General features: G+C 41.4%; 1 protein-coding gene across 1 annotated transcript in view; it reads left to right on the forward strand.

The window, feature by feature from the left end:
• gli2a (GLI family zinc finger 2a) overlaps positions 1 to 12,500 on the forward strand; it is a 91,791-nt gene that overhangs the window by 42,204 nt on the left and 37,087 nt on the right. The gene's annotated exons all lie outside the window — the stretch shown is intronic.

Below are 12,500 nucleotides of genomic sequence, written 5' to 3' on the forward strand. Positions count from 1 at the left end.
TCTGATACTCCAGAGTCCATATAACTTGTAAGTCAGACCTGTGTTGAAGTGTTCAGTAAAAGCTGTTTATTTTGCATCACCTGAAGGAATAACCCAGCATTGAGCTAAAGTAATTGAGAGGCGGTGACAGCAGTTTGATTTAATGATGAGCCCCTGACCTCATTGCTCCTGCCAGTCCCTGCTGTAGAATAAACTCCCCTCCTCACCAGCGTGTCCTGCATGCAAATCGGACAGGGGTTTGAAACAGGGTCGTTGTTCATAGCAAAGGTTTTCAAAAGCCCTTCCATCCCTTCCTGCTTCGTGCTGGCTCCACGCTGAGCCGCCAGCACTCAGGGTTCTTTACTGCTTTTCTAGTAGCCCAGTGGAAAAGGGATTTGTTTTGAGTACTAATTTACTGCATACCTTCCTCACCCTGGAACAGATTATCGCTTTGCTCAAGTTTTTTCTCATTCCTAGAGGGCTGGGAGAAGGCTGAACCTCAGCAATGTTTAGTTTTGTAATGGACATTTTAAGCAGAGTTGTAGTTGTAAATAGCTGACTCCTCCTTGACTTGTTTTGTGGGCAGTGTTTTTAACATGTAAAGTGTAAAGAGCGATGGCTGATGTCATGGATAGGGTTTCTGCGTGACGTGTCGTGGAATACAGGACACGAGACTGAAAGATCCTGAGCAGTCTATAAAAACAAAACATATAAGTGTAATTTAATACATCAGTAAATACATGATCCCATACAAAAAGCAGCTGTTTGGGGGGGGTGTCCCTCGGTGTATCTGTGTGTGTATCAGACAGTCAAGGCCATGTTTCTCCACAGGGCAGTCTGTCTTTCTGAGGACCCCTGCGATGTAGGCATCTGCATCCCCACAGCTGCTTCTAATCTATGTTTTACAAGAAGGTCCCTCACTGGGAGATTGTTTCTGCAGATCTTCCTGATGCCAAAGACAAGTTGGAAAAAACAGTGGGAACTTTTTTTTTTTTTAAACAAAAAAATGTTCTCCCAAAGTTCAAAGAATCGTAGCCTCTTGAAATGAAATTTAACTTTTTTTAAACTGTATGTTAACACTGCAGTGTGCTTGCAAACGTAGGAAAGTGCAGTGGCTTGTATCAGGTGATGATTTTAATCCTTTGGCTGTCTGAATGTTTTATTGATTAATTGCATATCGTACAAATTAACATTGTCACCACTCTCAATTAACAATGTAGTTGAGTGAAAAAATGTATATATTATTTTACAAACACAGAGGAAGGCATCAGCTGATTTGATTTCTTATTTCTTATTCAATGTAATATTTGGTCTGTTCTTTGTTTTTATAGCAATTTCTGGCCAGGTCTGGCATGCAGTTCAGTATTGCAAGTGCAAGTGAAGCAGTGTAACAGTGTAACACTAGCAGGGATCAGGGATCAGGTATAACACTGCAAGGAGCTTCTTGTTTTTATTGGTCTCTTCAGCTCCTTTGCAAACAGAGAATGTAAACCCTTAATCACAATCAGCATGTACTGCACACTGCAGTACTGTACGCTGGACAACTGCTACCCAACATGTGGTACATGTCAGTCCAAACAGAGCACTAGCCTGCCATGGAGAGCAATGATTTAAATTGCCATCAAGCAGCAAAATCTCTTGCAAATAATATCAAGTGGGCGCTGATTAAGCAGAACCCCCGAAGTTAAGTCTTCATTGCAGGGAAATCTTAACCTGCAGACAACTGTTGAAGTATCTCTGTTGGCCTGTGTAATCATAATCATCTCCCCCCTTTGAACTAATTCAAGGCAGTAACATTGTGGATATTTCTTTGAGTAAATTAATTACTCAGGAGAGGAGAGACGTAGAAAGTTCTTTCCAGTCCAATGGGGTCCTGCTTCCTCTCAAGATCACAGCAGGATATGACCGTGGTACTGGGGGAGGGGGGAGGGCCAATGGGTTGAAACTGTCTTGGGATTGTCTCATTCACTAAGGTTTGCTTTAAAGTCTCTAACAGCTATGCAAACAGAGTGCCTTCCTTCAGCTTTTACTGGCCATGTAAGCACCATGGAAGCATGCTGCAGGGGTTTAACACCAGGTGACCCTGCGTTAAGGCATCTCTAAATTAATTTCCGTTGTCCGGTAGCTTCTGCTGCCCAAGGGCTCTGGAAGTCTCATAGTTTTTTTTTTATTTTTAAAAAGCTGCAGCTTCTATTGCGTCGCATGCAGCAGGGATTTAACCTAAGCACAGACATTTTCAGCGAGACACAGCGAGAGAGAGACTGTGTGTGAAAGAGAGACTGTGCGAACGAGAGACTGCGAAAGAGAGACTGTGAACGGGAGACTGTAAGAATGAGAAACCGTGTGAATGAGAGACTGTGCGAACAAGAAACAGTGTGAAAGAGAGACTGCAAAATGGAGACTGTGTGAAGGGGGCGGCAATTAGATCAGCCTTGGCGGTGGGAGAATAATAAAACAGTCAAGGAGAACATTGGAACAGACCTAAAGCAACATCACTGCCATCCTGCCCTCCGCAAATCTACTCTAAGTGGTCAGAGGAGAACATGTAACGCAGTTCATTTCATTTTCCAAACGTGATTTCTAATCTGAGTATCGTATAGGTGTAGACGACTGCAGCGAGGCTGTGTAAATATAGTATATATTTCCATTTTTGGAATGAAATCCCCAGAAAGTAGAAGTGTGTTAAAATAAAGATGCAGAACAGCTGGTATTTATCACATAGAAGGCGAAGCACACATGAGCCGAACTTTAAACAAGATCCTCTGATGGCTAATTTGTTAATGCTGTCATATAAATAACAGTCTTTTGTTCTTGAGGATAACGCACAAGACTGTATTTTACTTTGAAAGGTAGTTTCCTGTCTGCATTTGCTCATGATATTTCCCATTTCTTAGGTCTCTTTTTTTTTTTTTTTTTTTTTTTTTTTAAATAATGTGTTTGTCTTAACCACAGTGCGAAAGAGCCAGTCATCTCATCTGAGTGACTGGACAGGAAATAATCCATAATGGCAGTGTATCACACAACACTGCCTCTGTGGCACTGTAGCACATCTATTGCTATTAGAGCACTACATTATCACCAAAACACAACGAAACAAGCACACATGAGTATGCAGCTGTTTTGTTTTACTTGGTTTATATAAAATATATATATAAAGAATCCCAATGCTTCAGATCATCAATAGAAACCAAAAAAAAATAAAAAATCAGAAGCGAAAAAAGTGCAGAATGAAGTTATCAATCCAGAAACAAACAACTCTGACTTACATTTAGGGGCTTGTGTGTAATCTTAAAGAGTAGGGCAGACCGGGGCTGGTTGTCACACAGGTTGCTTGTCACAGTGCTCATAGCTATGAAACTAGATGGCACAGGCAGGTGATACTAACACTGAATGTCTGTTCTACTGTCTGGAAGTCAACTATCTTGCAATTTGAGGTCAATTACATCTAACATAAAGGTTAGCACATATTTCTTTTTTTTTTTCATACCCAGAGTAAAAAAATGCATGTCTTGTTAGTATGTTATAACTCTTAGTAGTATTGGAGTTTGTTTGAACTGGTGGCCATGTTAAATAGAACCAGATACTTTTGGTGTAAAAACAAAACCAGTAGGTTCTCCCAGTAGTCCTGAGAGAATTAAATTATAATGTAAAGTCTGGTTGGGGCAGGTTGTCACATAGTTTTGGGGGTTGGTTGTCACATGCAAATCCTATAGGAAGAAGTCTTATATTTTCGTTCTACATTTTTACACCAAAATGTGGGATATGTCACCATGTAATGCTTATATATATAAAAATATATATAAGTCTGTATTTTTTATGTTTCCATAAAAAGTAAAAATACAACTTTTTCTGTCATTGTGCACAGTAGAAACTTTATGTTATTAAAAAAAATAAACAAAAAATATTGCATTATTGTCTACTGTAAAAGCAAGAACATACACTGTGACAACCAACCCCAGTATGGGGCAGGTTGTCACGGGTGACGGGCGCATTTTCAATCCTCTAAATATCATATTTGGAATAAAGTTATGCTGAAATAAAAAAAACATGAATTTGTAGGTGAAGAGTTGTTGTTCAATATAACGAGGAAAAGAACCTCACAGCATGCACCAGATTGAGGAAAATAATAAAAAGCAAAAAGTGTGACAACCAGGCCCGGTCTCCCCTAACAGATTCCAGAAAATCTAGCGTTACACATCTCCACGTGTTGCTACAACTGTTTAAATAGCTTAGCTGTAATTTGTTTTCTTTTCATTGTTACTGCCTGACAACTTTTTACACTTCAAAGTCTCAAAGTTATTTGCAAAATGTCCGGGCTAGAGCCCTGGGGTTTGAGATCTGTCCTCAAAGCACTACTGGAAGAGCGATTTAAAAAATAAAAACACACGTAACAAGTGCTCTGGCATTTCTGTCGCGTACCACATCATGGGCCATTAGTGCTGTGTTACGTCTTTCACAATGTGAGCGATAATCCGTACACAATCAGTTAAATATTTCACAGAACAATAACAATTAATATTCCTCTATTTTTTTTATTTTATTTTTTTTGAAAGATTACTAAAACGGCTTGCTGTCTGTGGTCTACTTTGCTATTTTTTTAATTGTTGGGAACAGTAATGTTGTGACCGTGTTTGGAACGCCGGAGCCTCTCTGAATGTTAATAAAGCTGTGGCGCAGATAGCGTATGAAATATTTTCTTTAATGTTCAGCAGGGCGATCCACAGGCCAGCCCCCTACAAGGAATGCCGACAGTATTATAAATGACGGCACAGCAACACAAAGACAGCATTGGTGCCTCCAATGGAATTGATTGTATTTTAATTATTGCTCTCGTTCACTGTTCCAGCCCAGGCTTTACCGACAGCCAACCCTTTTATCATCCTGGTCTTAAAGATAATAAACTTTTTGTTTAAGGTAATTACTTAATCTCGACAAACTCGTGCGTTAAGCAGGGCTATTAACTGAGCCGGCAGTAAATCAAAATGCATTGAGGTGTGCGATTCCTCTGAACTGCAATCACTCTTCAGGACCTGTGCGAGACCCATGCAGTCTTAAATATCGAGATTATACAAACAGCGTGCTAAGAACAAGCACGACGAGGAGCACAGCAACGCAGTGCTCTCACACAGAGCAGGATGATGCATGGAGGTTATTAGCAGGTGCCACAACACAGCTGCTGAAAGCTGATAAGTTCCCCCGCGCTCTCGCCATGCGCACTGCCTCCTTGCGGATATAAGTGATGGGACTGTTCTCCCCGTGGACTCGCTTCCTCCAAGGGGTCCAGGCAGCACATGCTCCTGAATGAGAAGAGAAACAAAACAAAACAAAAACGTAACAAGAAGAGAAAAAAATGTACAAGACAATAATGTGGATGTCAGCTTTGCCTTGTAGTAGTTATCTCACATGACACTGTAATCAAAATGTGTTGGCTAATAATTGCAGTAGATAAATAAATAAATAAACAAATACCTAAAGGCTTTGGCACTGTTACTAAACGTCAGATATTAATGTTATTCAAAACACTGAGCGTCAAACTTAAGGAACATATCAAAATATATCCCTACATTTCTGCTGCTTTTCAGGCTACACTGTAAATAATCATGTCAGCTTCTTTGACAGCTCCCACCCCATTGTATTGTTGAGAGAATTGGATGGCATGTTTAAAGATCAGCTGTGAACCGCCCGGGGGACGGATCATCAGCGAAGAGCTTAAACTGACCGCAGGAGGGTTTGATCTTGAGCCACCCCGGAGGAGGCTGGCCTGATCCAAACCTAAATGATACATTATGTACCAACAAATACTTTCTATAATATTTTAGTTTCCTGAAGGATGTCGGACCAATTATGCAGTAAAGCTGGAACTCATTTGAATGAAAGAGTGGGAACTTTTGAGAAGCAGGTCCAACTCTGTAAACATGAACAGGAAGACACTTTAGATACTGGTAGAGAAGATGTAAGCCATCTGGAAGGACAGTGCTGGATACATATAGTAATGTGCCCTCCTTGCTCCGAAATGCTTTGTAGCTAGACGGTATTAACCCTATTTAATAAACCACAGGCTGTTGAAAGTGTCTGGATAATGTATGCTACCACATATACACACACTGCACTTCAATATCGGGGCGCTCTGTCTACTGCAAACTGAGCTGTACCGTTTACATGCAGGCACTTGATCGTGCCAAATTCACAAACAGTCGGAATCCATGGACCAACTCATGCAATAAGTGAACATTCAGAAAATGTGTGAGCAACACAGAATATACCAAAATAACCTGAGTAACAACAAAGCAAAGAATAACACAGTGAACGGATTATCTCAGAGTTTAGTTTCAATGTTTATTTATGTATTGTACCAGCCTGTGCGGGTAGCCCCTATAGTATTCAGCAACTCATTTTAAGGGCAATTGGCTATGCAAGTTCCATAGGGATTGTGGCAGAGTAGAGGAAGGGTTGTGTAGGAGAGTGTGGAGCTGAGAAGGAAAGGAACAAGTGAGAAAGGTACCGTGTGAATAAACGTGCTCTGAAAAACGCTTAACTGCAGTTCCTGCACCTGGGTTTCTATTTCTGCCGCTGACCAGCCTTGATATGTGGTAACTAAACTGCAGTTAAGCGCTTTTCGGTGGACTTTTATTCACATGGAAAACAAATATCACAACAAACAAAACACAGGAACAAAATAACAGTTTGAACAGAACCCTACCAACAGAACTCTTCAAAATAAACAAAACAGACCCAAGCGTCGCTGTTACACTCCTTCTCAGATGTAGACTTTCATTTACCTGTTCCCAGTTGAAAACATATTTGAAACACTCCTTCCTAAGTAAGGCAATTTCAAGAGCTTATCCTAATTAAAACAATGACTCCTGCTTCTTCCAATGGCACTGCATGCAGGCCTGAGCAGCATGTATCTGGGAACTTATGTAGGATTCTTCAGGCAGAGGTGAAAAAACTCCCCAGAGACCCAATAGCCAAAGAGGTATCGCCCTCCCAGTCCCCAAAGCTTTTAGAGAAAGCCACTGAATGTATTCACCATGTCAAGAGCTACTTTGCTCTTTCAAGAAAACAGAAATGCTGCACTTTGTCTCACATTAGCTTGTCAGAGGTGCGAAAGAAATTGAAACATAATATTTATTGTAACGTTGGGTTGCGGCTGTCCAGCCAAGGAAAAAAACATGCAGTGTCATTACTGAGCGAGCCACATCATTGCAACATCATTTGGGATGGCTGAATGCATTTATATATTTTTTGTTATTTCTGTAACATTTTCAAAAGTTAGGACCTCTGTTGTAGGTGGTTTAAAATGTAGCCTTTATTTGACCACACTGGCATTCTGAAGCAACACTCGCTCATAAATTCAAATTTAAAATAGCACGTTTGTCATCACTTCCTGAATTTTCAGAGTTCTGGGGGTTTCCATGTTATACACTTGAGACATCTTTTGTTTCCACCAGCAGTACATTCAGCAGACTTCGTGAAGCGCTAGCTAAAACTGGAGCCCAGCTTACTCCACATAATGTTTACCTAATACACCACATTAAGAAAAAAAGCCTCTCTCACTTAATACCTCCTTTCTTCTCATAAAACCTTAAATCCACCATCTGAAACCAGAATCCCTTTTGTTTCCATGATTCACTAAAGTCTTGTGGAAGAGATAACCAAGCAGACTAAATGCAGTATGTAATACAGCAGAATGGCTCTCATGTTCAAATAGGCAGCGACTGGTCTAGGACAGTGTAAACAATTGATTAGGTGGTTGTGCTCTTTGTTGCTGGGGGTGCTGTCTTGTGCAGGGGTCTTTGATGAGCACGAGGTGTTTAGAGAAAGTCTGTGCAGATTGTATGTTGAGTGGAAGCCCTGAGGCTGGGGGCGCGGTGCTGTCTTGTGCAGGGGTCTTTGATGAGCACGAGGTGTTTAGAGAAAGTCTGTGTAGATTGTATGTTGAGTGGAAGCCCTGAGGCTGGGGGCGCGGTGCTGTCTTGTGCAGGGGTCTTTGATGAGCACAGGGGGTGTTTAGAGAAAGTCTGTGCAGATTGTATGTTGAGTGGAAGCCCTGAGACTAGGGGCGCGGTGCTGTCTTGTGCAGGGGTCTTTGATGAGCACGAGGTGTTTAGAGAAAGTCTGTGCAGATTGTATGTTGAGTGGAAGCCCTGAGGCTGGGGGTGCGGTGTTGTCTTGTGCAGGGGTCTTTGATGAGCACAGGGAGTGTTTAGAGAAAGTCTGTGCAGATTGTATGTTGAGTGGAAGCCCTGAGGCTGGGGGTGCGGTGTTGTCTTGTGCAGGGGTCTTTGATGAGCACAGGGAGTGTTTAGAGAAAGTCTGTGCAGATTGTATGTTGAGTGGAAGCCCTGAGGCTGGGGGTGCGGTGCTGTCTTGTGCAGGGGTCTTTGATGAGCACGAGGTGTTTAGAGAAAGTCTGTGCAGATTGTATGTTGAGTGGAAGCCCTGAGGCTGGGGGCGCGGTGCTGTCTTGTGCAGGGGTCTTTGATGAGCACGAGGTGTTTAGAGAAAGTCTGTGCAGATTGTATGTTGAGTGGGGCGCGGTGCTGTCTTGTGCAGGGGTTGGCAGTGATCTGTGTTGTTAGGACAGAAGCCAGCTTATTCCAGTGGAATTTCCTGTCTCGTTTTAATTTCCCTCCTTCATTTTCCAACCGAGACAGAAAAAAAAGCTTTTTAATTACAGTGCCGAGGGTTAGCGTTTCAGGGTATTATTATTGTTAGTGAGTGCTTCCTCCGGGGATGAGACTTACTTCAGAGTACGAGGTTGCGCTGCTTTCAGCTGAGACATGCAAACCTAATGATGTTTTGTTTTTTTTGTTTTTTTTAAATAAGTTTCATAAGGTTTAGACTGGTTTGTTTTTCTTGTATTGTTGTGCATTTGGTCCAGTCTGCTCTGCACTGTCTGCTCCGCGCTGTCTACAAAAGAAACAAGTAGTTCCTATTAAGGGAGCTGGTAATAATATTGCTTTAGTGTGTGTTAGTGTTTAGTGCTTTAGTGTGTGTTAGTGTTTAGTGCTTTAGTGTGTGTTAGTGTTTATCGATTTAGTGTGTGTTAGTGTTTAGTGTTTTAGTGTGTGTTAGTGTTTAGTGCTTTAGTGTGTGTTAGTGTTTAGTGCTTTAGTGTGTGTTAGTGTTTAGTGCTTTAGTGTGTGTTAGTGTTTAGTGCTTTAGTGTGTGTTAGTGTTTATCGATTTAGTGTGTGTTAGTGTTTAGTGCTTTAGTGTGTGTTAGTGTTTAGTGTTTTAGTGTGTGTTAGTGTTTAGTGCTTTAGTGTGTGTTAGTGTTTATCGATTTAGTGTGTGTTAGTGTTTAGTGCTTTAGTGTGTGTTAGTGTTTAGTGCTTTAGTGTGTGTTAGTGTTTAGTGTTTTAGTGTGTATTAGTGTTTATCTATTTAATGTGTGTTAGTGTTTAGTGCTTTAGTGAGTGTTAGTGTTTAGTGCTTTAGTGTGTGTTAGTGTTTAGTGTTTTAGTGTGTAGAATCAAAGCCTAGAGGCAACTAAGCTTCACCCATCCAGCCCCACAGAATGCTTACCTATTTCTGAACCTTTAATAACCCTTTTCTTACTAGTTTTACTTGTACTTGAATTGCACTTTAGAAGTATAACAGTTTAGACTAAAAGTGTATGGTTTTGCCATAGAAAAGTAGAGAGCAACATGCTGCACATAAAGGTGCACTTATATTAGTGAAGGGAAAGTTTAAAATGGGTGCACATTACATTGTAACGTTGCTCCAAAAACAAAAACATGTTAGTACCTTAACTAATACACGTGAGAGCCTGAGCACGGCATTCCATACACGTGAGAGCCTGAGCACAGCATTCCATACACGTGAGAGCCTGAGCACGACATTCCATACACGTGAGAGCCTGAGCACGGCATTCCATACACGTGAGAGCCTGAGCACGACATTCCATACACGTGAGAGCCTGAGCACGGCATTCCGTACATGTGAGAGCCTGAGCACGACATTCCAGTTGTGCATTACCCCCGTGGGATTAGCCCTAGTAAATAAGGTAAATGCAGCCCTTGAACTCTCCAGAGCGCTCTGCTTTGGTTCTTCCCGCGGCGTTGGAACAATAGAGCTGTCTTGGTGATGGAATAAGCCTGCTCTGTCACAGCCTAGCCCTGGGGGGGAGCAAGGCAGGAGAATACAATGCAAACACTGGCAGGGCACAGAGCGGGGGACGCGAGGGAACACACCCCTGTGAACCAAGATGCAGCTGTCACGAGAGCATCATACTAAAAACTCAATCCTTACAAATACAAAATAAAGAAATTGCAGGTTTGTTATTCCGTCGGCTTAGGACTTCCGTCGTGCATTTTGTTGAGCTCAACCCAGGTCAAAGTGTGTCGACCCACATCCTGAGGTGGGTCGCTGGGACCCAGGTCAATTGGGATAAGACCCAGGTACGTGATTTCGCACTACGCAGGATTGTGACTTGGGTAGCCAGAGCCTGGGTCAGGACCCAGGTAAGAGTGCCAGTGTGAAAGGGGCTCTAGTTTAGTAAACCATGCTTCTGTGTTGGATGTGTACAAATGGAAATGAAACCTACAAATTCCTTGAGTATTTTTCATAATTTTGTTTGTGAAATGATGAAAAATATCCTAGTATTAATATCAGATGTGCACGGCTGGATTGGGTCAATATTGCTGACACCTTTAAATTAAATACAGCTGTATTTTGTTGGTACTTTTTTAAAACTGTAAGGGTAGCGATGTCAGTTTGTTCAGAAAATTCAAGATGAGGAACTTCTAAAACTTTCCAGCTGCTTTTAATATTTCGAAGGTCGCCACGCTTGGCTCTGCGTGCAGTTCCAGGTTCTCTCACTCAGTTAATATTCGATGCAGTGGTGCATGACTGCAGTGTACGAGAATTCCGATGGTGTTCCAAGCTGATCAGCCCTGTCATGTGGGCATGACCCATTTCTCGAAGCTCTTTGTCTTAGACCTTCCCTGACCCCGCTTTCCTATTATCTCCTCTGATAATTCACCCTGACCATTATTAATGGTGCATTAACTTCAGCTGCGCTTCAAATAAAACTGTTTCGCTTGCACCCTTTCAGCCACCCGATGGACTTAAACAGTGAACCATTATACTGGGTACTTCCCAACTCCAGGAAAAAAAAAAGACTAAAAAGAGGGCCAGCTTGCTTTGTTCATTTTGAAAATGAACATTTAAATGTCTCTTCTGTTTAGGGTATGCAGATATACAGTCCGCTGTGTATATTGACTCAACGAGGGCTCTTTGCTCAACAGTTCTACATAGACTGTGAAATAATGATCCTGTTTGTTTTGACACCTGAATTTCCTACTTTGAGGTCAAACTTGGCTCTTTGCAGGAGATACTGAAGGAATTTAATACAATACAAAAGTCTGCATGTCGAGTCTTTCCTAAGTAGTGCTTATAATACAGTTTGTATAGGAAGCATGTTTACATGTTTAAATGCTTAAGTGTTGCCTTAAAAAAAAAAACATAGTTCAATTTAAACTGTACAAAGCTCTTGAAGTTGTAGAAATAAATAAAATTAATGAGAAAGAAAATGAAATAAAAAAAACTTTTTAATTGCTTAGCAGATATCACAGTAGCACACCAACCAAAAGCCCAACTTACCAAAATGTCTTTTTCATGCATATAATGCAGTTGTCTGTAATCTCCACAATTTACAAATACCAGAATGGATTTCTAACTACATATTGTAAAGCCAAGCACTGCATTAAAAATACTTCTAAATAAAGACTTTATGTTATTGATAGAAGAGAAGCATCCAATAGAAGAGAAGCCCTCTAATTGGCAAGGACCTGCATAACAGCTTGACTTAGTAACACCTCCCAATTACTTAGCTGTAAAGCAACTTCAGATAAATACAGCGGCACTTCATTTCAAGGTGACAGCAATATTGACCAGATCCAGCCCGTGCACGGCTGCTATTAATGCTGCCCTCACAGCTGAGGCATATGTGAGCCTGGATCACGGGGTGTTGTGCTGTTAGCCATTAGCCATTGTTTACAAGCTATTATTGCATTTGATTATTTTATTAAGAGCACAGCTTGAGACCCATGGCTCATCCCTTGTTCAAGCCTGCAGTTCCCCTGAAGAGACGTGCTTTTTTGGTTTAAGTATACGATAGAGATGCTAGAAAAGGATTTTCCCCAATGCTGTCAGCTCGGTTTGCGTTCAGTCTGCAGTTTTCCTTGATTCTTTCTCTCGTCTCCTTGAGTTCAAAGGGTGCCTAGCTGCAGGTCTTTGTCAGAAGCCCAGTTGGAGATCTTTTATGTTGGAGATGTAGAGTTTCTTGGGATCACTGTGATTATTTATTTATTCCCCTTCTCTTGTGTGATAGTGCCAGTATTTTACACGAAGCTGCTCAGCTTGCTCTGAAATTCATCTTGTTTTATTGTAGCTCTTTTGCCTTTGAACTTTTTTTTGAAAGCCCAGTTTTTTGAAGTCTCTCTCTCTCTCTCTCTCTCTCTCTCTCTCTCTCTCTCTCTCTCTCTCTCTCTTGCTCTCTCTCTCTCTCTCTCT

The sequence above is a fragment of the Polyodon spathula genome, chromosome 10 (assembly GCF_017654505.1).
Source record: "Polyodon spathula isolate WHYD16114869_AA chromosome 10, ASM1765450v1, whole genome shotgun sequence".
NCBI lineage: Eukaryota > Metazoa > Chordata > Actinopteri > Acipenseriformes > Polyodontidae > Polyodon > Polyodon spathula.